The sequence below is a fragment of the Kogia breviceps genome, chromosome 3 (assembly GCF_026419965.1).
Source record: "Kogia breviceps isolate mKogBre1 chromosome 3, mKogBre1 haplotype 1, whole genome shotgun sequence".
NCBI classification, from domain to species: domain Eukaryota; kingdom Metazoa; phylum Chordata; class Mammalia; order Artiodactyla; family Physeteridae; genus Kogia; species Kogia breviceps.
This window is the reverse complement of record NC_081312.1, coordinates 144,201,181-144,228,244: the sequence shown is the minus strand read 5'-3', so window position 1 is coordinate 144,228,244 and position 27,064 is coordinate 144,201,181. Positions and strand designations below refer to the sequence as shown.

General features: G+C 37.0%; 1 protein-coding gene and 1 pseudogene across 7 annotated transcripts in view; one reads left to right on the top strand and one right to left on the bottom strand.

Moving 5' to 3' along the window:
* Positions 1-17,103, bottom strand: part of LOC136793732 (Krueppel-like factor 4 pseudogene) — a 125,752-nt pseudogene extending 108,649 nt beyond the window's left edge.
* Positions 1-27,064, top strand: part of TCF12 (transcription factor 12) — a 396,768-nt gene that overhangs the window by 130,956 nt on the left and 238,748 nt on the right. The gene's annotated exons all lie outside the window — the stretch shown is intronic.

Sequence of the window (27,064 nt, the reverse complement as noted above, 5' to 3'; positions counted from 1 at the left end):
TTTTGAATACCACCAAACCTCTAGGATCCCCTGGCCTGACCTCAGTGCAGCCGGAAACCTGGAATTGAGCACTGTGGGATAGAGAGAATGAGATCTAGAAGCCTTCTAATTCTGGCTTGAGGAGTTGAAAAGCTCAGAGAGTTGGGTCATTCTCTGTTTTTGTTTTTTTTTTTCTCTATTTTCTCACAACCCAGTTTCAGGCAGTCACATGTAATGACATCAGTTTACAACAGGTGTCTGCAGGAGCCAGAACTCTGAGGGGGGGAACCTTATTCTCTTTTTGATGCTGTGGTTCCAAGTGGGCAGAGGCAAACTCCATTGTTTTTAGTCTGTCCTCCCATTGTTTGACCCCTGGCAGGCAGTGGCTACAGAAGTAGACTGTTCCTGGCTGGAGGACAGAAAATGGTATTCTCAGGAAATTGGAAAGTGCCATGGGGAGAAGAGGAAAGATCTTGGGAAAGAGACCCGTGAAGTTGTGTACACACACTTGGGCTCACTGTCAGCCTGTGCAAATGCACGGATCATATCCTAATTAGCATTTTTAAAAATTAATTAATTAATTTTTGGCTGTGTTGGGTGTTCGTTGCTGCCTGCGGGCTTTTTCTGTAGTTGCGGCGAGCGGTGGGGGGAGGCAAGCAGGGGCTACTCTTCGTTGTGGTGTGCTGGCTTCTCATTGTGGTGGCTTCTCTTGTTGCTGTGCACAGGCTGTAGGCACACGGGCTTTAGTAGTTGTGGCTCATGGGCTCTAGAGTGCAGGCTCAGTATTTGTGGTGCAAGGGCTTGGTTGCTCTGCGACACGTGGGATCTTCCCTCTTCCTGGACCAGGGCTCGAACCCGTGTCCCTGCACTGGCAGGTGGATTCTCAACCACTGTGCCACCAGGGAAGCCCCCTAATTAGCATTTTAAAGACTTTGAAAACTGAGATGGATAAAACTCCACCCAGGTTGCAGACTGACCACTGGGTGGCGTATCCATGGGAAAAATCCAAAAAGCATTGTAAAGTCTGAAAACTGAAATGACATTGAAACCACTACCTTCAGAGAGCATATTGGAACTTGCAGCTTGAACCTAACCGGGTCAACTGCCTGTGAAAACAAAAATATCAATATACTCCACAGGAATCAGGAAGATCCTGAGTTACATAATATATTATTTAAAATGTCGAGGATATAATCTACAATTACTCAATATGCAAAGAACCATGAATACCTCAACTCACATTGGAAAAGGCAATAATAGACCTTACTGACAAGACAATGAAGATGTTGGAATCATCAGACAAAGACTTTAACCAACCATTATAAAAATGCATGAATAAGCCATTGCAAATACCCCTTCAACAAGTGTTAAGCTAAAAGTATCAGCAAAGAATTAAATGATATAAAGAGGAATCAAATATAATTTTCAAACTGAAAAATACAATAATCATAATAAAAAGCTCCCTGGATATATTCAGTGGCAGAAAGGAGAGGAGAAAGAGGAGAGAGTCACTGAACTTCATAGGGCAAGAGAAATTTTCCAATCTGAACAATAAAGAGAAAAATGATAGAAAAAAATAAGAGCTTCAGAGAACTGTAACATAAGGGCTAACATTTGTGTCGTTGGAGTCCCAGAAGGAGAGGAGAAATAGTGCGATGCAGAAAAACATGTTTGAAGAAATACTGGCTGAAAATTATAATTGTGTTAAAATTCATAGAACTGTACAACAAAAGGAAAATAAAGTCAATTTTATTGTGTGAGAATTTAAAATAAATTTGAAAATGGGAGGTATTATGTTGTGATAATGTGGAATTTTTATTTAGCAGTGGTAATTCCTGGACTCTTTTGACCTTAGGAATTACTGGTTTCACAGTTGGTGATGGGGAAAGTTTTAGTCTTTTCTTTCCTTTTCTGCCTTATTACCTGAAGTGAATTAATAATTTGGTGTGAGTAGTGGTGGCAAGATGTTTAATTTTTTTCTTCTTTTTAGAGCAACTTTTAGAATATGTGATAGTTTGGCTTCTTATATCTTTTTTTTTCTAAACTATAGAAATTTCCTACTTATAAGGAATTGGAAGGATGTGAACAGCCCTGAGAAAATAGATTCTTATTTTTCTACTTACAGAATTTTGTGGAATGTTAGTAAAAATTGGCAGCTTTGCTTATTTAATGCTAAAAATGTGCCATTAACTAAATACCTCTAATTTCACAGCTCTGTAGTCATTTGACAGGGATTGTACAGGTTCAAAAGGAAAGTAAACACCAGATTACCTATTAGAAGGGGGAAAAATGGAAATGGTTCAAAAATGGATGCCATGAATTAACACATAATCATCTGTATAAATGCTCTTTGCCCTCTAAAAGAATGCTTAACTAAGCTATTCATTCTGCAGAGGTTTTTAGTGATATGGTGGTGATGAAATTGAGGCATAAATAATGTATATTTCAGATGAAGAAACAGAGTCTTTGATATCTGCATGATTTGTACAAGGTTATATACACACAATGATGAATTAGGGATTTGATTTGTTAAAATGATAGTTTCCTGGAGGAATAATTTTATCCAAATAATAGCGTGAAAAGTGTTTGCAGTCATGTCATTAGAATTGCTTTTGATGGACTCTGAGGGGTGTCTTAGATGGGTTAAATTTTTCTTAATTTTATTTTTTGTTTATATTTGTTGGAAAAAAAAAAAGACACTGAAGATCTTGGCCTGACGGTATTAGAAGAATTCCTTAGTGGAGCCTCATGGACTATTATTAGAAATATGGATCAGAATGAGATTGTGAGAAGCTTGATTGACAAATTTAGTAGTTTGGGGCTTTGAGGGACCCTTGAAAGATTTTGAAGCAGTATTTGGGGAAGTTTTTAATAAGTGTAGTGTGGACTGGATTGATTAGAATACCAGTGATGGAGGGTAATGAGGGCACCTTGTTGGAGAAAAAGGTCTGGATTAGGAAAATAATTGTAATGGACTAAAATAGCTGGAGAGGATCTATTTTAAAGTGCAGCTAGGCTGTATTTTGTAATTTGACATTTAGCTCGTCCTGGTATATACCTCGTAGTGGAATTGCTGGGTCATATGGTATAATTCCATCTTTAATATTTTGAGGCCCTGACACATTGCTTTCCAAAATGGCTGCACCATTTTACATTCTCACCAGCAGTGTATGAGGGCTCCAGTTTCTCCAAATCCTGGCCAACAATTGGGATTATCTGTCTTTCTGATTATAGCCATCCTGGAAGAACATCTTTTCAGGTTCTTATTGGCTCTTTGTGTATCTTTAAAGAACTGTTCAGATTGTTTGCCATTTTTAGTGACTGCGTTGTCATAGTTCTTTATATATTCTACATACAAGTCCTTTATCAGACATATGATTCTGTTGTCTTTTCAATTTCTTTCAATTTTCATGATATCCACTTTACCTACTTTTTATTTTATTGCTTGTATTCTTGGTGTCATATGTGAGAGACTTCTAAATGGAGCAGAGTAAAGAAAGAAGCAAGCCCTATATCATTGTCCCTTCTGTAGAGGGATTTTTTGATGCTTATAGTGTCATATGATTTGGGCAGCTGCAAGTAACTAGCATGTTGGGATGATGTGCTTATTATTCAGTTAAGGTGGGGGAGGTCAGTTAATCAAAAGGAGAGGTCAGTTATTTTTCCCTGGACTAAGAAATTAAAATTTTAAAAGGGGTCATTTCCTTTAACTGATGGTTGTGAAGTGATGAAATACAGAGTAATAAAACCAGTATAGTTTGGAAAATTACTTCCTCTGCAGATTTTAAAGAATAGTACAAGCTACCTAACTGTAAGGTGAGGTGGGTGGTCAGTAGAAGGGTCAAGGGATCCAGTGTAGATATAGAGTAGATGAGAGAAAAAGAAACATTCCTGGCTGTCATTTTCTTATGATCATGAGTGTTGGTAGCGATTTTGGCTACCTTGGAAAATTGTTCAGTTTCTTAGGTGTATGTGTTTCATTTCTTTGATTCTCTAATGTTGTAAGAAGTATCCTTGCTTTTAATGGGCAAATTAACTGAAAGGTAGAATCCATTTTAGTACTGATTTCCACCCCCACCCCCATTTTTATGAGTATGTAGTTTATCGTACACACACTTTAATTAGACATGGCAGAAAGTCATTATTTCTTGTTCAGGAAGGACTTTCTCTCTGATGTTAATAAACGTGTGTATTATTGACCGAAATTAAATGGTATATCGCAGCCAACACTGTAATATGATATAAGCCATGTTTAAAACAGCCTGATGGATTTCTAGAGGAAAGGAATTTAAAATATAAAATGAAATAGTCTTTAAAATAAACTAATATTTCTTATGTATTTGAGCAAAAACAAAATTAAGTGAAAATTTTCTATTTCAGTTGGAAAGAGGTTAAAGTAGCTATTAACTTATAATGTCTGACTAGGACTGGGTTAGGGAAAGTTGTCAATAATAGAAAAGTGTCTGGCACTATTTTGTACTACTCACAGGTTGAGTTTTTGAGATCTGTGGTTTCAGGTTTCTAGAAGTGAATCACTTGCATGAAAATCTACTCTTATGTCTGCTTTCTTGTCGAAGCATGTTCTTCCTGTAATCAGGAAAGGACAATTAAAATATAATCAAAGAAGCCATGAAGTTTATCTAAAATATTTTTGTTCATTTAAAAAAGTATTTTTGTTATCTTTAACAGGAAGCTGCTGCTTTAGGAACAGGGGAAAGGAGGATTAGGAATATCTGTATTTTTCTTTAGCTAGTCCTTGTTCAAGTATATTGAAGACACAGACGTAAAACTTGGAATTATATTAAAGTACAGTGGTTCCCTGGGCACATGCAAGGGTGTGCATGTCCTGTGTACTGTAACTTGTTGAGAGTTGGGAAATTAGCTAGGTGATTTAGCTTTTCTGGCATGTTTTTTTCACGTGTGAATGAGGGAAGGGGAAAAGGTACTCCAAGTTCTGTGATTTCTGTGGTGGAGTTTCTTGCCTAGTTCTTACTTGCCAAGTGATTCCGTCCCCTAAACCTCCTGTGCTCCTGACACATGCAACTAACTTAAGTATTTGGACCAGATGGCTTTGGCATGCTCTTATACATTCTGGATCTTTCATTCACAAAAATTTATCTAAAGTCTTCTAGTACTTTTTTATTTTTTATTTTAATTAATATTTCTCAAAGTACATTGTAGACTGTCTTCTGATATCTTAGGGTTGAGTGAGGATCCATTAATTTTCACTTCTCTGGGTAACTCATGATTTAATTGAGAGTTCACTAATGACTAATACTATGTAAACAGAGCTTGGGTTGTTTTTTTCTTACATATTTGTCCATATTGAAACCAGTCTGCTACTTTACCCCATTTATGAGTCCCTATGAAATATTCCAATAGCAGTCTTAGCATTTTGTTAGTCTGAGTTACTTTATTGTCATTTGTACACCCAGCCATTTAACTTGGATTCCCCATCCAGGTTATTTATCCTTTCTGATCACTTGTGGAATGCATTTGTACTTCTCCTGTGTCAGTAAATGTTTTCCCTGTCCTTGGTTTTGTTTTTCTGTCAAACCTTTAAGGAGGACAGAAAGATATCCTTTATTCCATCTAACTTAGGGTTTTGTTCTTGCTGTTGGTTTAATAGTCCGTATTACATATTTTTAGTCTTTATACTTCCACATTCTCTCAGGAGGAAGTCTAAGAGAGATTAGTTCTGTGTCACTCTCAATCCCCTCCTATCCTTTCACATCCCCACCTCAGTAAGCTTTGTTCCTGAGCTCTCTGTGGGACTGAGTCAGTGGACCTTCTCCTTGTTTCAGACCAGCTTTTTGAGAGTCATGAGACCAAGTTATCTGTACAGTTTAGGCTTTCTTCTGGACCTTCCTAAGAACAAGTAGAGTTATTAATTTGCATGCCCTCTGACACAGTAGCTCTAATCACTTAGCAGTCCCATTTCTTTTTTTTCTTTTTTTCTTTTTTTTTTTTGTGGTACGCGGGCCTCTCACTGTTGTGGCCTCTCCCGTTGCGGAGCAGAGGCTCCGGATGCGCAGGCTCAGCGGCCATGGCTCACGGGCCCAGCCACTCCGCGGCATGTGGGATCTTCCCGGACCGGGGCACGAACCCGTGTCCCCTGCATCGGCAGACGGATTCTCAACCACTGTGCCACCAGGGAAGCCCCAGCAGTCCGATTTCTTTGAGACTCAAAAGTCATGGTTCATTGTCATCAAAACCTAGAATTTCTTTGTATTAGTTATATTTTACTCTTTGATCTTATATTTGTGACTTCAGAAATTACTTACCTCTTTCTTGATCAGCTTCTCCAATAAATACTGAAGCATGGAATTTGAGTGTTTATTTTCACTTTATTCCCTAAATAAAAGCTTTTATTATTAAAAAACTTTTTAAGTTACTTGCAAAATGATTCCCGAGCTCCTTTCCAGTGGTATGATTTTCTTTTAAGAAGCTTTCTTCTCTTCTTGAAAACATGATTGTACTCGTTCTTTTTTTTTTTTTGGCTGCGTTGGGTCTTCATTGTGGTGAGCGGGGGCAACTCTTTCTCGTGGTGTGCGGGCTTTTCATTTTGGTGGCTTCTCTTGTTGTGGAGCTAGGCACGCGTGCTTCAGTAGTTGTGGCACACAGGCTCGGTAGTTGTGGCTTACGGGCTCTAGAGCGCAGGCTCAGTAATTGTGGGGCATGGGCTTAGTTGCTCCGTGGCATGTGGGATCTTCCCGGGCCAGGGCTCAAACCCGTGTCCCCTGCATTGGCAGGCAGATTCTTAACCACTGTGCCACCAGGGATGTCCTGTATTGGTTCTTATTGGCTCTCCCTCATAGAATAAAACTTTAATGCAACCCTTAGCAAAAATATTCTGAATCATTAACTTCTTGTTCAGTCTAGATTCCTGATTTTGTTTATAAAATGGACTGTATGTTTGTAGACTTATCTTGACATAACACTTGATGGCTGTTCATATTTTAAATTAGTGATACTTAGTAACAAGTAAATTGATTCTTTCCCCATTTGTCTTCACCAGTGTATTCAGTATCCAAAGAAAGTTCTTTGGCAAGTGCATAACCTGACTGAAATGTCAGGGAACAGATGGAAAGGAGTTCCACAAGAATTGGCTGAATAGTAGGAGTTTGACTTTCTGAAAAATAGCTTTACTGACTTTCCTTTCCTCCAAAAGTAATATGAAGAAGAGCTCAACCTTCAAATGAAGAAACAACTGTTTTTAAGCTGGTATTTAGTAGAAAGAGGTAGAAGCCTTTTCAAATAAAGTCTTAACCCTGTGATTTATTTTTGAAAGGCTGTGAGTTCTCAGAACATTGAGGATATCTCATGATCAGATGTAAATACAATAAAACACAATTCAGAGCCAGTAAAATTCTTCTGAATTTTTCTAATAATATTGCTGCCTCGATTAGGGTGAAAAATTACATGTAGTATGATTGGCTTACTCATAATATGAATATGAAGGGAACTGAGTTTATTCATGATTATATAAATGGGAATTGTGGAAGTTATTACAGCCACATTCTATGCTTTATGTGCATTTAGGTTATACATGCACATTTTTAAGTTTTACCATAGAATGCTGAAGATCAAACTCATAATACTATATAAATCCCTTTAAAATTATTGATCCATTGCATGATTGACTCATGTGAGTCTATAAAGAGGCTCTCAGGTATTAACTTTAACAAATTAAGCTGTCATGTTCACAATTACATGAAGAATTTGAGGCAGGAGACTCTACCTGACATCAGATAGTAGATAAAACTAAAAATGCATTGGAAGGACAGAGCTGAAGAGAAAGATGAGAATTTTGTCAGCCAAACAAATTTAGCTGCGACTGCTGGGGTGATCTCTGATTACTCAGCTTTTAATACATTAAAATTGGATACGATCTTCATGATAAATCATTTGTGCATACTGTTGAACCAAATAATTCTCTTATTGCTTTTTAAATCATCAGATGGAGAAGTTAGTGCTGTGTTCTCTATGTTTTTTTCTTTTGGGTCCACATAAACATACTTTGCAAGCCTTTGCCATGGTGGGAATTAATTGTGGCGATGGAAGCTAAAATGTTGTTTCATGCTAATTTTACAGTGTGTATATACTGCAGAAGTTAGACAAGGGAACTAAGTTAAACAAAGATCTAGAGCTACTGCCAAGCCTGAAAACAACAATGGCGCAAAGAAGAGAACAGAATGCTTGGTCCAAAGCCAACAAAATCCAAATGTAAATTGCTAGTTGAGAGGCATCACATGTAAATGGGCTTATTTTGGCAACTGCTGGAGTTAAAATACAAAAGACATCACTTATGGAAAAGCAAAAGTAATTGAGGTTTGGGGGTTTTTTGTTTGTTTTTTTTAAGAAAATGGTCTTTCCTAATTTATAGTAGCCATTTAGTTTGTATGAAGAATGCTGCCTTTCACTTTTGTTAAAATCCATTTATTGTTTACCTAATCCCATTACTAGTGAACTATCTTTCTTCATATTCATGAAAGTTATTTTGGGTGACATAAGAAAAGACATGACCATTATATCAAAAGTTTACTGAGCACATTTTTGAAAAAAGTCTTGGATTGGGGCCCATAATTAGAATCCTTTCTTGGTATGTTTGCAGCATATTTTATATTGTGAATGTAATTGCCATTTTCCAGCCCTTACCTGTATGCCATTTACTGGATGTAATTACAAAAATGCCTTTTACCTTATTTTATGGCAGGGAATAAAATAAAATGAATGCCTAGCTAGTTGTGGGTCTGACTCAGTGTGGCTCATCAGATGGCCTTGGGTGAAAGGAAATAAAAGTAGGAAGGGTTTCTTTGAGGATAAAGTTAAGGAATGAAAACAGGTCATTCTTATAGAGATAAGATATTAGAAATGGGCATCATTTTTCTATGTTTAAAAAACAGTGATTTCCCCTCCTTCATTGGATGATATTATTTACATAAAATTTTCTATCTTATTAAGTATTAGGTGTTCTCTTTTCTTTTAAATATTGTAAAAACATATTAACGTGAGATAGGCGCTCTTAAAATTTTAAGTGTAAGGTACAGTATTGTTAACTGCACATTGGTGCACACAAAATCTCTAGAACATTTTCATCTTGCATGACTGAAACTCTGTATCCATTGAACAGTACATCATTTCTCCCTTCCCTTAGCCACTGGCAACCATCATTCTACCTTCCCGTTCTGTGAATTTGACTCCTTTAGATACCTCATATAAGTGGAATCATGCAGTATTTGTCCTTCTGTGACTAGCTTATTTTACATAACAGAATGTTTTCTAGGTTCAGCTATGTTGTAGTATATGACAGGATTTCCCTTTTCAAGGCTGAATAGTATACCATTGTATGAATGTACTGCGTTTTCTTTATCCATTCATTTATGGATAGATATTCATGTTGTTTATACCTCTTGTCTATTGTGAATAATGCTGCAGTGAACTTGAGAGTGCAGGTATTTCTTTGAGGTTCTGTCTTCGGTTCTTTTGTATAAATACCCAGAAAAAACAGGATTGTTGGATAATATGGTAGTTCTATTTTAAATTTTTTTACAAACCTCTGTACTGTTTTCCTCCATATTGTTACAGTCCCACCAACAGTGTATACAGGGTTCCAATTTCTCCACATCCTTGCTGATACTTATTTTCTGTTTTTTGTTTTGTTTTGTTTTTGTTTTCTATAATGGCTCTCCTAACAGGTGCAAAGTAATATCTAATTGTGGTTTTGATTTGCATTTCCTTGATGATTAATGATCTTGAGAATCTTTTCATACACTTGTTGGCCATTTGTATGTGTTCTTTGGAGAAACTAAGTGTTCTTAATTCACTTAAAGCAGTGTTTAAGTTGATGAAATTTCTGTGAAGTAAAAGATACTGAATTTCTTGATGTGTGTGATTGCATTTGAATTGTGCATAATTAAGAGAAAATATTTAAATATATACATGTTTAAATGATAATGTATGTTAGACTGGAAGTAGTTCTGTATTTGCCTAGTGATTGCTTTTGGTTTAACTTAATATTTTTTTAAAAACACCTTATTTTTTATTTTATTGAAGTGTAGTTGTTTTACAGTGTTGTGTTAGTTTCAGGTGTAGAGCAAAGTGATTCAGTTATACGTTCATATGTATATATATTCTTTTTCATATTCTTTTCCATTATGGTTTATTATAGGATATTGAATACAGTTCCCTGTGTAAAAGCCATTCTTTTTAAAAAAAATTTATTGAAGTATAGTTCATTTACAGTGTTGTGTTAGTTTCAGTTGTACAGCAAAGTGATTCAGTTATACATATACGTAAATATACATATTCTTTTTTTACATTCTCTTCCATTATAGGTTATTACAAGACATTGAGTATAGTTCACTGTGCTATACAGTAGGTCCTTGTTGGTTATCTGTTTTATATATAGTAATGTGTATAATTTAATCTTAAATTATCCTTCCTCTCCCTTCCCCTTTGGTAACCATAAGTTTGTTTCCTGTGTCTGTTTCTGTTTTGTAAATTTGAAAAAAGCTTATTTTTAAATTATATAAACTTATTTAAAATTTTTCAAATGATGTAACCTTATTTCAGGAAAAATTGAAAACAGTAAAAAGGAAGCAAATAACAATCCAACTTTTTAAATGAAACTATTAGTACTTTTTGTATTTCCCTTCAGTTATTTTCCCCTTAGACATTATTTTTAAGTAGTTATCATAGTAAACATGCAATTTGTATCTTGCTTTTTTACTTAAAACTGTGATGGAAGGAACTTTTATTAAAAGAAGCTTAATAGATAAAAGAGAAAAATAAGGTAGAATTTTTTTTTTTAATGTATATATTTTAAAATTTATTTGTTTATTTTTGGCTATGTTGGGTCTTCGTTTCTGTGTGAGGGCTTTCTCCAGTTGCGGCAAGCGGGGGCCACTCTTCATCACGGTGCGCAGGCCTCTCGTTGCGGAGCACAGGCTCCAGACGCGCAGGCTCAGTAGTTGTGGCTCACGGGCCCAGTTGCTCCGCAGCATGTGGGATCTTCCCAGACCAGGGCTCAAACCCCTGTCCCCTGCATCGGCAGGGAGTCTCTCAACCACTGCGCCACCAGGGAAGCCCGGTAGAATGGTTTTGTACATTCAGATTGGACAGTTCCAAATTGGAAACAGTCAAAAAATACCTTTTAAACTAAATGGGAAAAGTGAAAAAAGCAGAGATGCTGGGAGGAAAAAGTGGGATATAACAATTGCATTATTGCATTTATGAGAACATAGACATGAGTAAGAGCACATTATATTAAATCTGCAATAATGAGCCACATGACTCTACTGGGCTTTAAATTTTTTATTAGTTAAGAATGTATCTGTGGATTTTAAAAATAAAGTACACTTTAACCCTTCTTACACCATTGATTAATTATTTTCATGTTAATGAACTTTTTGTTCATTAGAGAAGCTCTTGCAGGGCATACATTCTACTTGTTGAATGAATCATCATGCTCAGAGAGCGTTCCAGATTTGTGATTAATTCACTTTTCTTCTTTTCTAAAGCTATTCTAAATTTTTTATTATTTATTTATTTATTATTATTATTTTGTGTGTGTGTGTGGTATGCGGGCCTCTCACTGTTGTGGCCTCTCCCGTTGCGGAGCAGAGGCTCCGGACGCGCAGGTTCAGCGGCCATGGCTCACGGGCCCAGCCGCTCCACGGCATGCGGGATCCTCCCGGACCAGGGCACGAACCCGTGTCCCCCACATCGGCAGGCGGACTCTCAACCACTGTGCCACCAGGGAAGCCCTATTCTAAATTTTTTAAACCAGTCTTGCTTTTACACATTTTTGTGGCCAAAATTAAATGCATCCTTAACTTTACTTTGTTAGAATTAAAGCTTTTCATTCTGACTCTCAGTCACATGGGATTTTCAGGTTAATTTCTTCTAGGACCATTTTTGGGGCAACATCTTATGCTTGAAAAGAATTCAGTATTTTCCAAGGTTCATAGATTTGTTATGATTTCCACGTAAATGTATGTCTTGAAGTCAGTGGATATAAAATGTAAAGGCATTTATGGAGGGGGGAGCACTTCATCTGCTTTATTGACTTTAACTTGCTTCATCATTTGTGGGGCTGATGGCCTACCACAGGGAAGATGTAAAAAGCAAATAAGAGAAACTTGTTGGTAGGGGAGTGAATGACAAAGTATGGTTCCTAACTCACAGTAGACCTTCAGTAAATGCTTATTGAATAGAAATTGTTAAATTGTGGAAAGAGTTATGATTAGGTAATTGTACAAAACAGTGAGTGACTTACTGATAGTATTTTCTGTCTTGTGTTACCTTTATCTTTTAAAATAACCCACTAAAACACTGTAGGGAAACAGTTTTGTGAGGATAGATCATTGTAAACACTTAGAAACTACTACATGCAAGGTGCTTTCCAAGCATTTTACATGCTGTCTCATTTAAGTAGGCAGAGCCATTGTTATCTGATTTTCACAAATGAGGAAACTGAGGCAAAGAAAAAGATGTGACATTTAAGTCATACAGTCTGAACTGTTTGGCCTGCTACCTTGACTCCTTCGCCCACTCCTCCAGTGTATGAAGATACCGTCATCCTTTGGTTATCTGCAGGGGATTGATGCCAGGACTGTCCTGGAATGCCATAATCCATGAATGCTCAAGTCCCTTGTGTAAAATGGCATAGTATTTGTGTATAACCTATGCACATCTCCCATATACTCTCAGTCATCTCTAGATTACTTGTAATACCTAATACAATGTAAATGCTATCTAAATGGATGTAAATATAATGTAAATGCTATATAAATAGTTGCCAGTGTACAGCAAATTGAAGTTTTGCTTTTTGGAACTTTCTGGGATTTTTTTTCCTCAACTATTTTCCATCCATGGTTGGTTGAATTTGCAGATGCCAAGTCTGCAGATACAGAGAGCCGACTGTACTGCTACTTTTTTATTTTCTAGGGTTTTGTCTCATAAAAGCAGGGAAAAAATGAAGTTGATTTGGCGTAAACTTGAATGTCTTTGCAGCCTGAGTACCTTCACAGTGGGCTTCACCTTGTGTCAGTGTTCTACTCTGTGGTTAGACATTGAGAGATGACGTCATTTACTGTGAATAATCAAATCATTCATGTTGAGGAAGATTATTGCTCCAGCAGGCTATCATTATTCCATTTAGAGAGGAACTGATACTGGAAAAGGTAATACCACAAATGGGAAATACAACCTAGATCCAGTCAGTTCATTAAACAACAGATTTCCACAATTTTTCTCATGTGGCAAGACTGCCAAAATGAGTTTTCTAACAATGAGAATTAAAAGGCCGTCTCTGCAGTTTCAGATAGCTTATATTATTGAGCATTTACTGTGTGACAGACACTATACTGAGTACCTAATAAGTATCATCTGATTTAATTCTCATCCTCAGTCTGTGAGTTATATACTATTATTAAACCCCATTTTATAGAAGAAGAGACAGAGTCATCACATACCCAGTAAATGGAAAAGCCTCGGATTGTGCTTGGGTCCATCTGACTGAGCATATTTTCCGGATATGGCTTTGGTAGTTTCCTGATATGCTTTGTTGAGCTGAAAGGACAGAGTTAGAGACTAAGTAGTGAAATTGGGTATAGAAGGAAATCAACTAGATCCATTTTTTCAGGCACTCTTAAACTTCTGGAATAAATATATTAAATGTTTAGAATGTGTTAAGTTTTCTTCACTCTATGAATAAATAACTTACTCTAAGTGAAGGCACACCAAGGGAGAGATCGAGAGGTTTTCCTGGGATAGCAGGAGCTTTGAAAGCTGACCTGATCAAAGATAGGAATGCTGTTTTGAAGAAGGTCTAGAGGGAAAACTAGACCAGAGATTCAGATGTTGAGAAGAGGTGAGAAGAATACCAGATAATTAAGATATTTGGTACTGTATGCAGATACAGAATTGAGTAAATCAGTGCAGTTCAAGCCTTTTCACTTTGAGACTAACAAGGGAATACATAAAACAAGGGGTTATGTTACTTAGAATTGAGTGTGTGCTTATTTGCTGAGTTGGTGGAAGACACAGATCTGTTTTTTTGTTGGGTTTTTTTTTTTTTGCGGTACGCGGGCCTCTCACTGTTGTGGCCTCTCCCATTGCGGAGCACAGGCTCCGGACGCGCAGGCTCAGAGGCCATGGCTCACGGGCCCAGCCGCTCCACGGCATGTGGGATCTTCACGGACTGGGGCACGAACCCGTGTCCCCTGCATCGGCAGGTGAACTCTCAACCACTGAGCCACCAGGGAAGCCTGACACAGATCTGTTTTTGATCACTATGAAATCTAAGTATAGTTATTTTCTCTTCCTCTTCTCTCTTAAAGCAGCTCTTAACAATTTATAAACTCCTCATATTTTACCCATCCTTTCCCCTATCTTGTTAATGACATAATTGAGGAGGTCACGAAGTTAAGTCTAGTTCCTTGCTCATAGGGAGAAATCCATTTAAACTATTCATTTTATCTTTACAACTTCTTTGGATTTAAGGTTTTAAGGGGTGAATAATGGCTAACTCAGCCAAAGGCCACTGAGCGAAGTTCGAATGAATAGGTGCCGACTTAAGGAAATATCGTCAACTAAAAGTATTTTGCCAGCATTTTACCATTGACATCACTTTTTCCGTAGGGTTTTAAATACCTGAAAGGCCTTCTGAATGATACTTAGGAAACATTTTAAATACTCAGAGGTACAAATAGGTTATTTTATCATAGATGTTTATAGAGCAAAATTGTGAGATTTTTACCTCTTCACCTGTATTTGCTAACTCTGGGTCTCTAAACCATTCTGTTAGGTTAGGCTCTCTTCTATTTGTATATCAGTTACAATCTTATTTTCAGAAATACTGAACAGGATAACGATTTCATACACTTAAAACTATTCAAAAATAATAATTTTAGTAGTTTAATAGAGATGCTTAATATAGAAATTGTAATAGTGCTGAATGACCACAGACTGATTGGATTATGGAGATCTTCACCTTGAGCAGAAATTGAAGAACAGCTTTTAAGTGTTAGACCGTAGTATCTTACTGCAGTAGCACAGAGGTATTAAAAAATTATTCTTGACTTTCCCCCCTTCTGCTTTATTTGGATTGTGAGGAAAAACAAATGTTTCTGAAAATTTTATAGACAAAATTTACCCTCAGCTGAATAAACCTTTCCTTTAAACACTGGATATAAATCACATTTTAACAACGTACAATTTTCTACCTTTTACTTGCATTAAATTTTCAAAAATAACATTGCATTTACCTTCTCACCCTTTAGATTTAGTTTATCTCCTGGGTGTAATTGGAAGAATTTACCAACCTTAAGCCACCACTTAAATTCTTCCACTGAAGTTGAAACATGGTGAAAGACCGAGATCTCTTTCCTGTTTTACAAAAAGCATGCATTCTCTATCATTTGGGTAGTTTTTTTCATTATATCATTTTGGTTTGTACGAACCTAACATTGTTATGCTGCTGTTTATTTGACTTACGTATGTACCCATTCTTCTCTAGGAAACCACAAATTTACAGTTTTATGTACATAGGACCAAATATGCTCATAATATGATAAAATTCACTTTTAATTTTATATTAATTTCAAATAGTATTTCACTTTTACAGTGTAGTTTTTATGCATTAATTTCTCAGGAACCTCGGAAAGAATTACTCATATGAACGGTCTTTCTTCAGTTCTTTGTACAGTTTTTCAAAGCATTATTATTTTAAATATATGATAGCATTGTTATGTTTGCATTAGTAATAATCATTCATTTTATTCCATATTGCCAGTCCCAAAATTGGAAAAAGAGAGATATTGATTTTAGGAATAGATAATATTTAAAAGGTAATGGAAAGGTAAGGCTTGGATTTTACATATTTTTTTAATGTTTTATTTAATTTATTTATTTTTGGCTGCGTTGCGTCTTCGTTGCTGCGCATGGGCTTTCTTCTAGTTGTGGTGAGCAGGGGCTGCTCTTCATTTTGGTACGCGTGCTTCTCATTGTAGTGGCTTCTCTTGTTGCTGAGCATGGGCTCTAGGCATGCGGGCTTCAGTAATCGTGGCACACGAGCAGTAGTTGTGGCTCGCAGGCTCTATAGTGCAGGCTCAGTAGTTGTGGTGCATGGGCTTAGTTGCTCCGCGGCATGTGGGATCTTCCCAGACCAGGGTTCAAACCCGTGTCCCCTGTGTTGGCAGGCAGATTCTTAAAACACTGCACCACAAGGGAAGCCCCTAAATGAAAAAACTTACAGATGTTTGCTTTCTATTGCTTCAGCAAAGACCAGGCTAGTGCTTTTATATCAAATCACCATGTCCTCCTTGCCACACATGTGTAGACTTCTATTTGAACTTCAAAGAATACCTGAGAAGTCAGTGTCTCTTTCTCTTATGGTATCTAATATTAGGGACCATTTGCTTTTGGTACCCACTACTGTTTCTAAAGCTATCACTTGACTATGGTACTAGTATGTTTCTTGTTTTAAAATTTTAATCTTCTCTCTTCATTCCAAGTTGTGCTTTGTTAGTATTTAAATTTCTTCTGCTTAGAATTGCTGAGCTCATTAGATTTGCATACAAGTTGATGTTTTTCACTGATATGGGGAACTTTTTGCCAAATTTTATTCCAGATATATAATCTGCCTCATTTTTTCTCTCATCTCCTTCTGATACTCAGATTGCATGTATTTTATACTATTTAATATGGTCTAACAGGTAGCTAAAGCTCTACTTTTTTTTTTTTTTTGCTGTACACGGGCCTCTCACTGTTGTGGCCTCTCCCATTGTGGAGCACAGGCTCCGGACGCGCAGGCTCAGTGGCCATGGCTCACGGGCCCAGCTGTTCCGCAGCATGTGGGATCTTCCCAGACCGGGGCACGAACCCGTGTCCCCTGCATCGGCAGGCGGACTCTCAACCACTGAGCCACTAGGGAAGCCCTCTCCTCTTTTTTTCCCAATATTTTTTATGTTCAGTGTCACTTACCATTTCTTCTTCTTGTTCCAGTTCATTGTTAAGCTTATTCAGCAAATTTTTTATTTCAGTTATTGTAATTTTAAATTCTGGAATTTCCATTTTCAAAAGCTTTTCTTTACTGAGAGTCTCCATCTGTTCATTCATTTTGACCATCTTTTTCTTAAAGTCTTTGAATACTTATAATAGCTGTTTTAAAATCATTTTCTGCTTATTCCAATATCTGTGTCATCTTGAGATGTGTCTGTATGGAATGTGTTTCCTAGGCTATAGGCCACATTTTAATTTCTCCACACATCTATTAATTTTTTATTTCATATTTTTCAATGTAGAAGATGTGTTGTAGAGGTTTTAGTTTCTCTTTATCTGCAGAGTTTTGTTTTTGCTCTATAAAACAAACAAGAATTTACATTATTTGTAAGTAGTTAAACATTTTTGGTCAGTTATCTTGAGGCTTGATTTTATGCTTTGTTAAGGCAGGCCTGTGGAAAGCTCAAATTATTTATCAAGCCGTCTAATTACTTTCCTCCCTGGTACCCAGCAGTTGAAACCCAACTGTGGCTTTCTCCTTTCTTTGTTTCCCTCCTTAATTTCCAGCCACACTGGCATTCCCAAATTCTATGTTTTGGCTCCTTAAGCAAAGAAAATAGTGGCTTTCTGCTTATCTAGCCACCACATGCCATGCTGCCTGGGAAATGCCCTCATCAGACAAATCATAAAGATTTGGATCTTACCTAGTGAGTCTGGTTATATTTTTTCACTGATCAGATCCTTTTCAGTTTTTGCCTCCTTTAGTTTATTCTTCCTTGTCTTAAAACAGTTGTTTTTAAAAGCTTGGTCCACGGTTTATAATTGTTATTTTCAGTTGAATAAACTTAGGAACATTTTGTTGTTTTATAAAACATTTTCCTCACCCCATTTATATCCCTTTTACTCCTTCCTTGTTAACTCTCTACCTGAGAAGCATCCACAGTCTTTATTTTTATGACTATGGTTTTGTTTTTTCTGTTGTAGGTCAACATATAAATGAAATCAATCTTTTGTATCTGATATCTTTTATTAAGCATAATGTTTTCCAAATTTATGCATGTCGTTGCATGTACCACTAGTCTTTTTTTTTTTTTTTTTGGTATTGCTGAGCAGTATTGCATTGAATGAATAAACCACAGTTCCTTTATTCATCTTTTTTATTGATGGGCACCTGGATTATTTCCAATTTGAGCTCTTATGAATACTGTCCTTAATATTCATGTAAAAGACTCCTTGTGGGTGTACTTTTTTCTCACTTTATCTTGCACAAATACCTAGGGATAGTATTGTTGTGTTAAAGGATAAATGTGTTTTTATCTTTTAAGAAACTGCCAGTTTTGCAAAGTGTATCATTTTCCATGCCCACAAGCAATATGTAAGATTTGGGGTGCAGATCTTATTTTTCTATCCAGATTATATTCTGTTATATAATAGAGATAATTTTTAATGTAAATTTTAAGTTTCTGGTAAATTTTTGATAAGCAGTCCTCTACTTTTAAACTAAAAATACTCTTGAGTTAGAGATTTCAAGAGTGATATGGGTGGCAAGGCCAAGATGGCGGAGTAGAAAGACACTGAGCTTACCTTCTCTCACAAATACACCAAAATTCACAAATATCTGCAGAACAACCATCAGTGAAAAGGAACAGAACCTACCAGAAAAGATCTTCTACAACTAAAGACATGAAGAAGGGACAACAATGAAATGGGTAGGGGAGTGGACTCGTGATATAACTAAGTCCCATACCCCTGGGTAGGCAACCCACAGACTGGAGAATAATTATATTGCAGATGGATAAAGAAGATTATATATATATATATATATATATATATATATATATATATATATAATGGAACATTATTTAGCCATAAAAAAGGATGACATATTGCCATTTACAGCAAATGGATGGACCTAGAGATTATCATACTAAGTGAAATAAGTCAGAGAATGACAAATATTATAAGATATCACTTACATGAAATCTAAAAAATAATGCAAATGAACTTATTTACAAAATAGAAACAGACTCACAGATATTGAAAACATGGTTACCAAAAGGGAAATGGTGAGGGGAAGGATAAATTAGGAGCATGGGATTAACAGGTACACACCACTATGTATAAAATAGATCAACAACAAGGATTTACTTATGCAATATCTTCTTTTAAAAAAATTTATTTTTGCCTGCGTTGGGTCTTTGTTTCGGTGCGCAGGCTTTCTCTAGTTGCAGTGAGCAGGGGCTACTCTTCGTTTTGGTGCACGGACTTCTCATTGCAGTGGCTTCTCTTGTTGCGGAGCATGGGCTCTGGGTGCGCAGGCTTCAGTAGTTGCAGCGCACAGGCTCAGTAGTTGCAGTGTGTGAGCTCTAGTGCATGCGGGCTTCAGTAGTTGTGGCACGCAGGCTCAGTAGTTGTGGCTCACAGGATCTAGAGTGCAGGTTCAGTAGTTGTGGCACATGGGCGTAGTTGCTCCGTGGAATGTGGGTTCTCCCCAGACCAGGGCTCAAACCTATGTCCCCTGCTTTGGCAGGTGGATTCTTAACCACTGCACCACCAGGGAAGTCTTATATTCAATATCTTGTAATAAGCTATAATGGAAAAGAATCTGAGAAAAAGCGTATGTATAACTGAATCACTTTGCTGTACACCTGAGACTAACACAATATTGTAAGTCAGCTATACTTCAATTGAAGAAGAGAGTGATATGCTTTATTTACATAGGCAATGTTCAACTTTTTCAACTAGTTTAATAGCTCTAAAAGTTGGATGGTAAGGGAGTGTTTTGATGTAATTATTCATCTTCATAAGTTGTAGATGTTTTAAAATTACTTAAATCCAATTTTTTAAGGTCTAGACACTAATGAGAGTATAAAATTTAGAAATCTTTACATGGCAGTAATTTTTGCTTACATGTTACTGTAATAAAAACCTGTGAGTATGAACAAGAGAGTTTTAGTTCATTCCATTAGAGCACTGAGCTAATGTCAGGTGTTTCATCTGAGTGTCTTGATGTGGTTACCTTTGTTCTGTGCTTTGGTCATCAGTTGTATCCCTTATGAATGCTCTTTTGCAAACTCATACTGTTCATCGTGGGACTGGGGAAAGTGAATGTAAGTAGGTAAGTAAAAGCTGTAGCTGCTACTAGAAAACCTGTCCATATATTAATTAGCAGTGTCATTTTGTACACACAAACTTTTTCATTGAGTGTCTCCTATGTATTTAGCATCGTAGGTGAAACAGAATGAGAGCTGAATGTGGTCTTTGGTCTTAAATTAATTTGAGACCCCATGTTAGATGATGTTCTCTTAAGAACAGTATAACTTCTGTGCTGTGCGACATAGATTTATAAGTATAAATATTAAAGAGAGGACCTAGTAAGGATTAAGGAGGTTGGTCATGTTTTACAGCAGAGGTAGAATTTAAAGTGAGCATAAAATCAGTAAGAATTAAGTGTAGAGGAGATAGAAGTGCCAAGAAGAATAATAAGAGCAATAAGTGTTCATGAATAGTACTATGTACAATGAATGTGCCTCATGGTTACAGTTGAGAGTTTGAATGCAAAACACTGAATGACAGCTCCTTGAGGGGCAGGGTTTCTGTTTCTTGTGCATGTGTCTAGAGTGCAGTGCCTAGAGTCCTCCCTGGAGCATGACACTGCGTATGCTGTAATAGGAAATTAGCGGTTTTGACTGTTAGTGTTGGAAGCAGTGAGGCAATTGTAACTGGGTTTTCAAAGGCTTTAAACATAGGAGGGACAAAACCTAACACAATTGATGGTAAACATTTGTGGAACAGAGGAGTAAATATTCAGTTTCAGGTTGAAGAATTTGGGATTTATTCTGTTGGTGGTGGGGCACTGGAAGTGTTTACTTTTTAAATCTGGGGGTAATATGTTTTGAAGATTTGTTTTAGGAAGACTACAATGGCAGGATATTAGTAGGTTAAATATTTTGAAATAGTGTTTTAGGGAGATTCAGAGAGACTCTAGCAAAAGAGTCTAAGTAGGATGTCATGAAAGCTCAGAATAAAAAGGTGGTAGTAGGAATGGAAAAGCTGCTTCAGGAGACATTCATAAAGAATACTCAGTATAGGGATAGTGGAGGGAGAAGAGAAGAGAGAATCAAAGATGATGCCAGTTTGACCTGAACTATTATAATACTACCTGTAGTATTAGAAATATTAATAATTAGGGTCCAAAGGCATATGAGGAAGAAGTGAAGGGTATGTGAAAAGTCTGGTTTCAGATATGGGTTTAAGATGATGGCAGGAGAGCTGAATGAAAGCCTCCAGCAGGAATTTGATGATTCAAGATGCAAAATACAGAACTGAGCTTAAAGCTGGGAGTGTGCATTTGGAAATTGATCATTCACATGGGACAGTCAAAATCATAAAACTGAGTGAGCAATTGAAGGGGTAGAGCATAAATTGAGAAGTTCTTGGAATGAAGAGCAGGTACTTTTAGTTTTTCACTAGAAGGGGAAGTGTTAATATATTGAAATAGGGGCCCAAAGGTTAATGTCAGCAAATCCCAGGGAGGCAAGGTGGTTAACAGTATTGGATGCCATAGAGCAGGGGTAGGCAAAATATGGCCCATGGTTCATCACCTGTTTTTATAAATAAAGTTTTATTGGAATAGTTACTCTTTATTTGTTTACATATCACCTGTGACTCCTTTTGTGCTACAGTAGTAGAGTTGAACAGTTGGTAAAGAGAGGGTATGACCCACAGATATAAAATATTTACTGTTCGGCTGTTTATAGGAGAAATTTGCAGACCTCTGCAATAGAGATCTAAGAAATTAAGACCAAGAAGGGGCCTTTATGCTTTATGATTAGAATAACTTTTGATTACATGAAAGAGTTCAGTTTTATCATATAAACAAATGTTTACTGAGAGCCTTCTTTGTGACTGGCATTGGGTTTTGCTGGTATGGTCTAGGAAGAGGCTAGATACTAGCAAGAGATTCATTAATGAGTAAGTGCGTAAATTGAAAGCAGTGAAGGTAGTCAATATAAATTTTTGTTTTGTGAATTTAGAAATAAATGAGTGGGAGTTTGAAGCGTATATGAGGATGGGATTTTAAAATATGAAGAAAATAAAATACGATGGAAAAATTTTTGCAGAGTTCCTTTGAGAGAGGCAGAGTGTGTTGCCATTACAGGAATTAATGGTCTAAGACTTGAACGCAGGGAGTACACAGGACTTATTACAGGAAATGAATAGAATTGTTTGTGGAATTAAGTTAAGAATAGTAATTGCTCACACAGCTGTTTTTAAATAGCAAATTGTGTTAGGTAATCAGCAAAAATCCACCAAAATGTACTTATGCAGAAGCTGCTTTATTGGTACTGACTTATGATCCTGATGCGTACTATAAAAATAAACAACCTTTGATTTGCATTTCTCTAATGATTAATGATGTTGAGCATTCTTTCATGTGTTTGTTGGCAATCTGTATATCTTCTTTGGAGATATGTCTGTTTAGGTCTTCTGCCCATTTTTGGATTGGATTGTTTGTTTTCTGTTATTGAGCTGCATGAGTTGCTTATAAATTTTGGAGATTAATCCTTTGTCAGTTGCTTCATTTGCAACTATTTTCTCCCATTCTGAGGGTTGTCTTTTAGTCTTGTTTATGGTATCCTTTGCTGTGCAAAAGCTTTTAAGTTTCATTAGGTCCCATTTGTTTATTTTTGTTTTTATTTCCATTTCTCTAGGAGGTGGGTCAGACCTACTAGAGCATGGACTTGAGGATATGGGGAGGGGGAAGGGTAAACTGTGACGAAGTGAGAGAGTGGCATGGACATATATACACTACCAAACGTAGGGTGGATAGCTAGTGGGAAGCAGCTGCATAGCACAGGGAGATCAGCTAGGTGGTTTGTGTCCACCTAGAGGGGTGGGATAGGGAGGGTGGGAGGGAGACGCAAGAGGGAAGAGATATGGGAACATATGTATATGTATAACTGATTAACTTTGTTGTAAAGCAGAAACTAACACACCATTGTAAAGCAATTATACTCCAATAAAGGTGTTTTAAAAAATCAATAAAAACCTTTGCATGCAGTTTTCACAGTGGTGTGGTACTGTATGTTTTTTGTTCAATGTGCAAGGGCAATGAAATATTTTCATCTTTCTTTTCTCGCACCAAACCCAAATATAATTGTCTTGTTGAAGAAGAGCAACAGCATGAACTTTGTGAGCTCACAGAGCAATGAGGTGTGTTCTCATTGAAATGAGTAATATCTGTTTGATGCTTCTCTGTTTGTCTTCCTCCTCAGACAAAAATGGAATGTTTTATTGTATGGTTAGATTAAGGTGTACTAATTCATTTGTTGTTTGTTTTTTCTTTCTGTATGTTGTTCAAAAGTATTTCTTTCTTTTGGATTTGGCTATTTCTTAGGACTCCATTTTAATTTATTGGTTGGCTTTTTAGTGACGCCTCTGCATTTTTTTCCGCTTTGGTAGTTTCTCTCAGGTTATATATGTCGTTAACGTCTCCCAGTCAATTTAGAGTTAATATTCTACCGTTTCACATAAAATGTAGAAATCTTGTAACCTTATGTCTGTTTACCCCCACCCCTGCCTTCTTTTATGCTATATTTGTCATATGTATTACAGCTAAATACATTGTAACTCCTGTGAGAGAATGTTACAATTTTTATATAAATAACTTTTAAAGAAGTTAAAAGGAAAAAAAAACAGTTTCTTATATTTACTATTTCTCATGTTCTTTTTTCCTTCCTCAAGATTCAAGTTTCTCTCTGATACATATCCTTCAGCTTGAAAAACTTCTTTTAGTATTTTGTACTGAAGTTTTGCTGGTAACAAATTCTTAATTTTATTTTACTTGAAAATGTATTTCCTCTCCATTATTGAAGGATACTTTTATTCTGGCTGAGATCCCCATGCCTCAGTACTTTAAAGATGTGTTTCCACATCTGGTGACATTCATAGTTTCTAAAGACAAGTCTGCAGTATTTGAATTGTTGTTCTTCTGTATGTAATGTGTCCTTTTTCTGTCCACATTCAAGGTTTTCTCTGTATTTTTGGTTGTCAGAAATTTGACTGTGGTATCCTGCACATGGTTTTCTTAATATTTATCCTTTTGGGTTTACAGAGTGTCCTTAACTGGTAAATTTGTGTCTTTTAACCACATTTGTGAATTTTCTGGCCATTATTTCTTCAAAAATTTTTTCTACCCTAGTCTCTTTGTTCTCTTATTAGACTTATTAGTCTCTTATTAGACTCAATGTTAGACTTTTTAATATCTTCCTTTAGGTCTCTAAGACCCAGTTTATTTTCTTTTAATTTGTTGTCAAATTGAATTATTTCTGTTGATCTCTCATCAAATTCATTCACTTTTTTTTTTTTTGCGGTATGCGGGCCTCTCACTGTCGTGGCCTCTCCCGTTGCGGAGCACAGGCTCCGGACGCGCAGGCCCAGCGGCCATGGCTCACGGGCCCAGCCGCTCCGCGGCATGTGGGATCCTCCCGGACCAGGGCACGAACCCGCGTCTCCTGCATCGGCAGGCGGACTCCCAACCACTGCGCCACCAGGGAAGCCCAAATTCATTCACTTTTTACTGTCATCTCCATTCCTTTCTTAAACCCATCCAAGAATTTTTTTTTTTTTTAGACTTCAGATATTTTAATTTTTAAAACTTGCATTTGTGTGTGTGTGTGTTTTCTTTTTCTCTGTGAGATTTCCAGTCTTTTCATTCATTACAAGCATATGTCCTTTACTTGATTGGGTATAGTAAGGTACCTGGTTTCATGCCCTTGTCTGAAAATCTCAGTATCTGGGTCATCTTGAAGTTGGCCTCTCTTGATTATCTTTTTCTTTGAGATTGGGTCACATTTCATTGTCAAGGAGTTTTGGCTTGTGTTATAGATATTATGAATGTTATTTGTGGAAATTTTGGTTTCTTTTATGTTCCTCCAAAGAGTTTTGATTTTTATGTTTTAGTGAGCCATCAATTGGATCAGACTCAGAGTGAAAACTCTATGTTGCCTGAGGTTAGCAGCTGCTCAAATTTCAATTTGATTTGATTCTTTCAGCCTCAACTGCAAACTGTCCTGTAAATGTGTACATCAGGGCTCATCCAAAGACTTGAGCAGAGATGTGCCAAAAATTTGGGACTCATCTTTTCTGCCTCTCTCCTTTTGGGGATTCTGTCCTTTACTTTCTGGTGATTATGGTTGTCCTGCTCTTTACTGTTTTTCTTCTATCCAGAAAGATAGTAAGTTTTCTTTTGGAATTTTAGTTCCTGCGTGCTGTGGCTGCTGCCTGCCTGCGGGATGAAGCTTTAAAATGGGAAACTCACCTGTGCTGATCCCTAAAGCTGTTAAAAGGAGAAACTCATTCTGGTCTCTTCTTCCAAGTTTATATTCCCATCCAAAATCAGTCTGGTTTTGTTCATTCTCCTGGTAGACCCTTTAGGTTTACTCTTAAGGTGGAGCCTTTATGTAGTTGTTTTATATTTATATTTTTCTCCAGAATTTATAGTAGCTGTCTGTAGGAGCATAGTGCATCATGTTGGAAGCTGAACTCACTAGTTCAGTTTTGAGATTGCCTCCAGCATATTTGCAATCTGCTTTTAAAAATAATACTTTTTAAAAAACTAATAATTATTATTATTTTACTAATTCTTAGAGATCTACATAGATTTCTAGACATCCCTCTTCTACTTTGATTTTTTTTTTTTTTTTTTTTTTTTTTTTTGTGGTACGCGGGCCTCTCACTGTTGTGGCCTCTCCCATTGCGGAGCACAGCCTCCAGACGCACAGGCTCAGCAGCCATGGCTCACGGGCCTAGCCGCTCCACGGCATGTGGGCTCTTCCCGGGCTGGGGCATGAACCCGTGTCCCCTGCATCGGCAGGAGGACTCTCAACCACTACGCCACCAGGGAAGCCCTTGAATTTCTTTTTTTAACCCATCTCTAGTTAACTGGATACTTATGACGGACTGTCATGTGAATGCCCTAACTTTATATGTGCCTTAACCACTTAGTAGACATTTGAATGCAAAATACCACACTTCTGCGAAGTACCAGAAGTACGTAGAGATGAACAAGGTATGTTCCCTGTTATAAAGTTTTATTGGTAGGGTATACGTGAAAAATAACTGTCAATGTTGAAGACAAAATAAGTGCAAATTATTTTCTGAAGAAGTGTGATTAATATTGACCTAGTTGATGGAGAACACTTCTCAGAAGAGAGGACATTCGATCTTAGACTGATTCAAAATTAGAAACTCAGTAGGTGGGGGAAAAGATAAGGGTGGATATTCTAGGACTAGGAAGCAATAGGAGTAGAATATGAATGTGTGACAAGGCTTGTCATGTTTGGGGTGTGACTAATGTCTTGATGCGCCTGGACCATTGAGTTTTCTTTTTTTAAAAATTTTTATTTATTTATTCATTATTTATTTTTGGTTGCATTGGTTCTTTGTTGCTGTGCGCAGGCTTTCTTGTTGTGGAGCACAGACTCTAGGTGCGTGGGCTTCAGTAGTTGTGGCACAGAGGTTCAGTAGTTGTGGCTCACAGGCTCTAGAACGCTGGCTCAGTAGTTGTGGCACACTGGCTTAGTAGCTCCACATCATGTGGAATCTTCCTGGACCAGGGCTTGAACCTGTGTCCCCTGCACTGGCAAGCAGGTTCTTAACCACTGTGCCACCAGGGAATCCCGAGCATTGAGTTTTCTGAGAAATATAGTGTGTATTGAAGCTGAAAAAAGTAGATTGAGGCTACCATGAAGGATGCCATGCTCAGGAGTGTGAGTGTTATTCCTGAGGCAGCAGAGGATCATATTTGAAAAGTGAATGGATGTGATCCAACTTGTGTTTATGGCAAGATAATTGTGCTGGCAATGTTAATTGTGGATTGGCATGGAACATAATAGAAGAATAAGCAATACACAGGACCTGAATCAGAGCAACGGATAGTTACTCAAAATATTGCCAAGGTAGAAATTAATACAATTGTAAATATGTAAATATCCCAACATCATGCTGACTACATGAAACTTCTGGAACATTTTTTATTTAGAGTTCCTTTTATAGCAGTGTACATTAGGCTGTA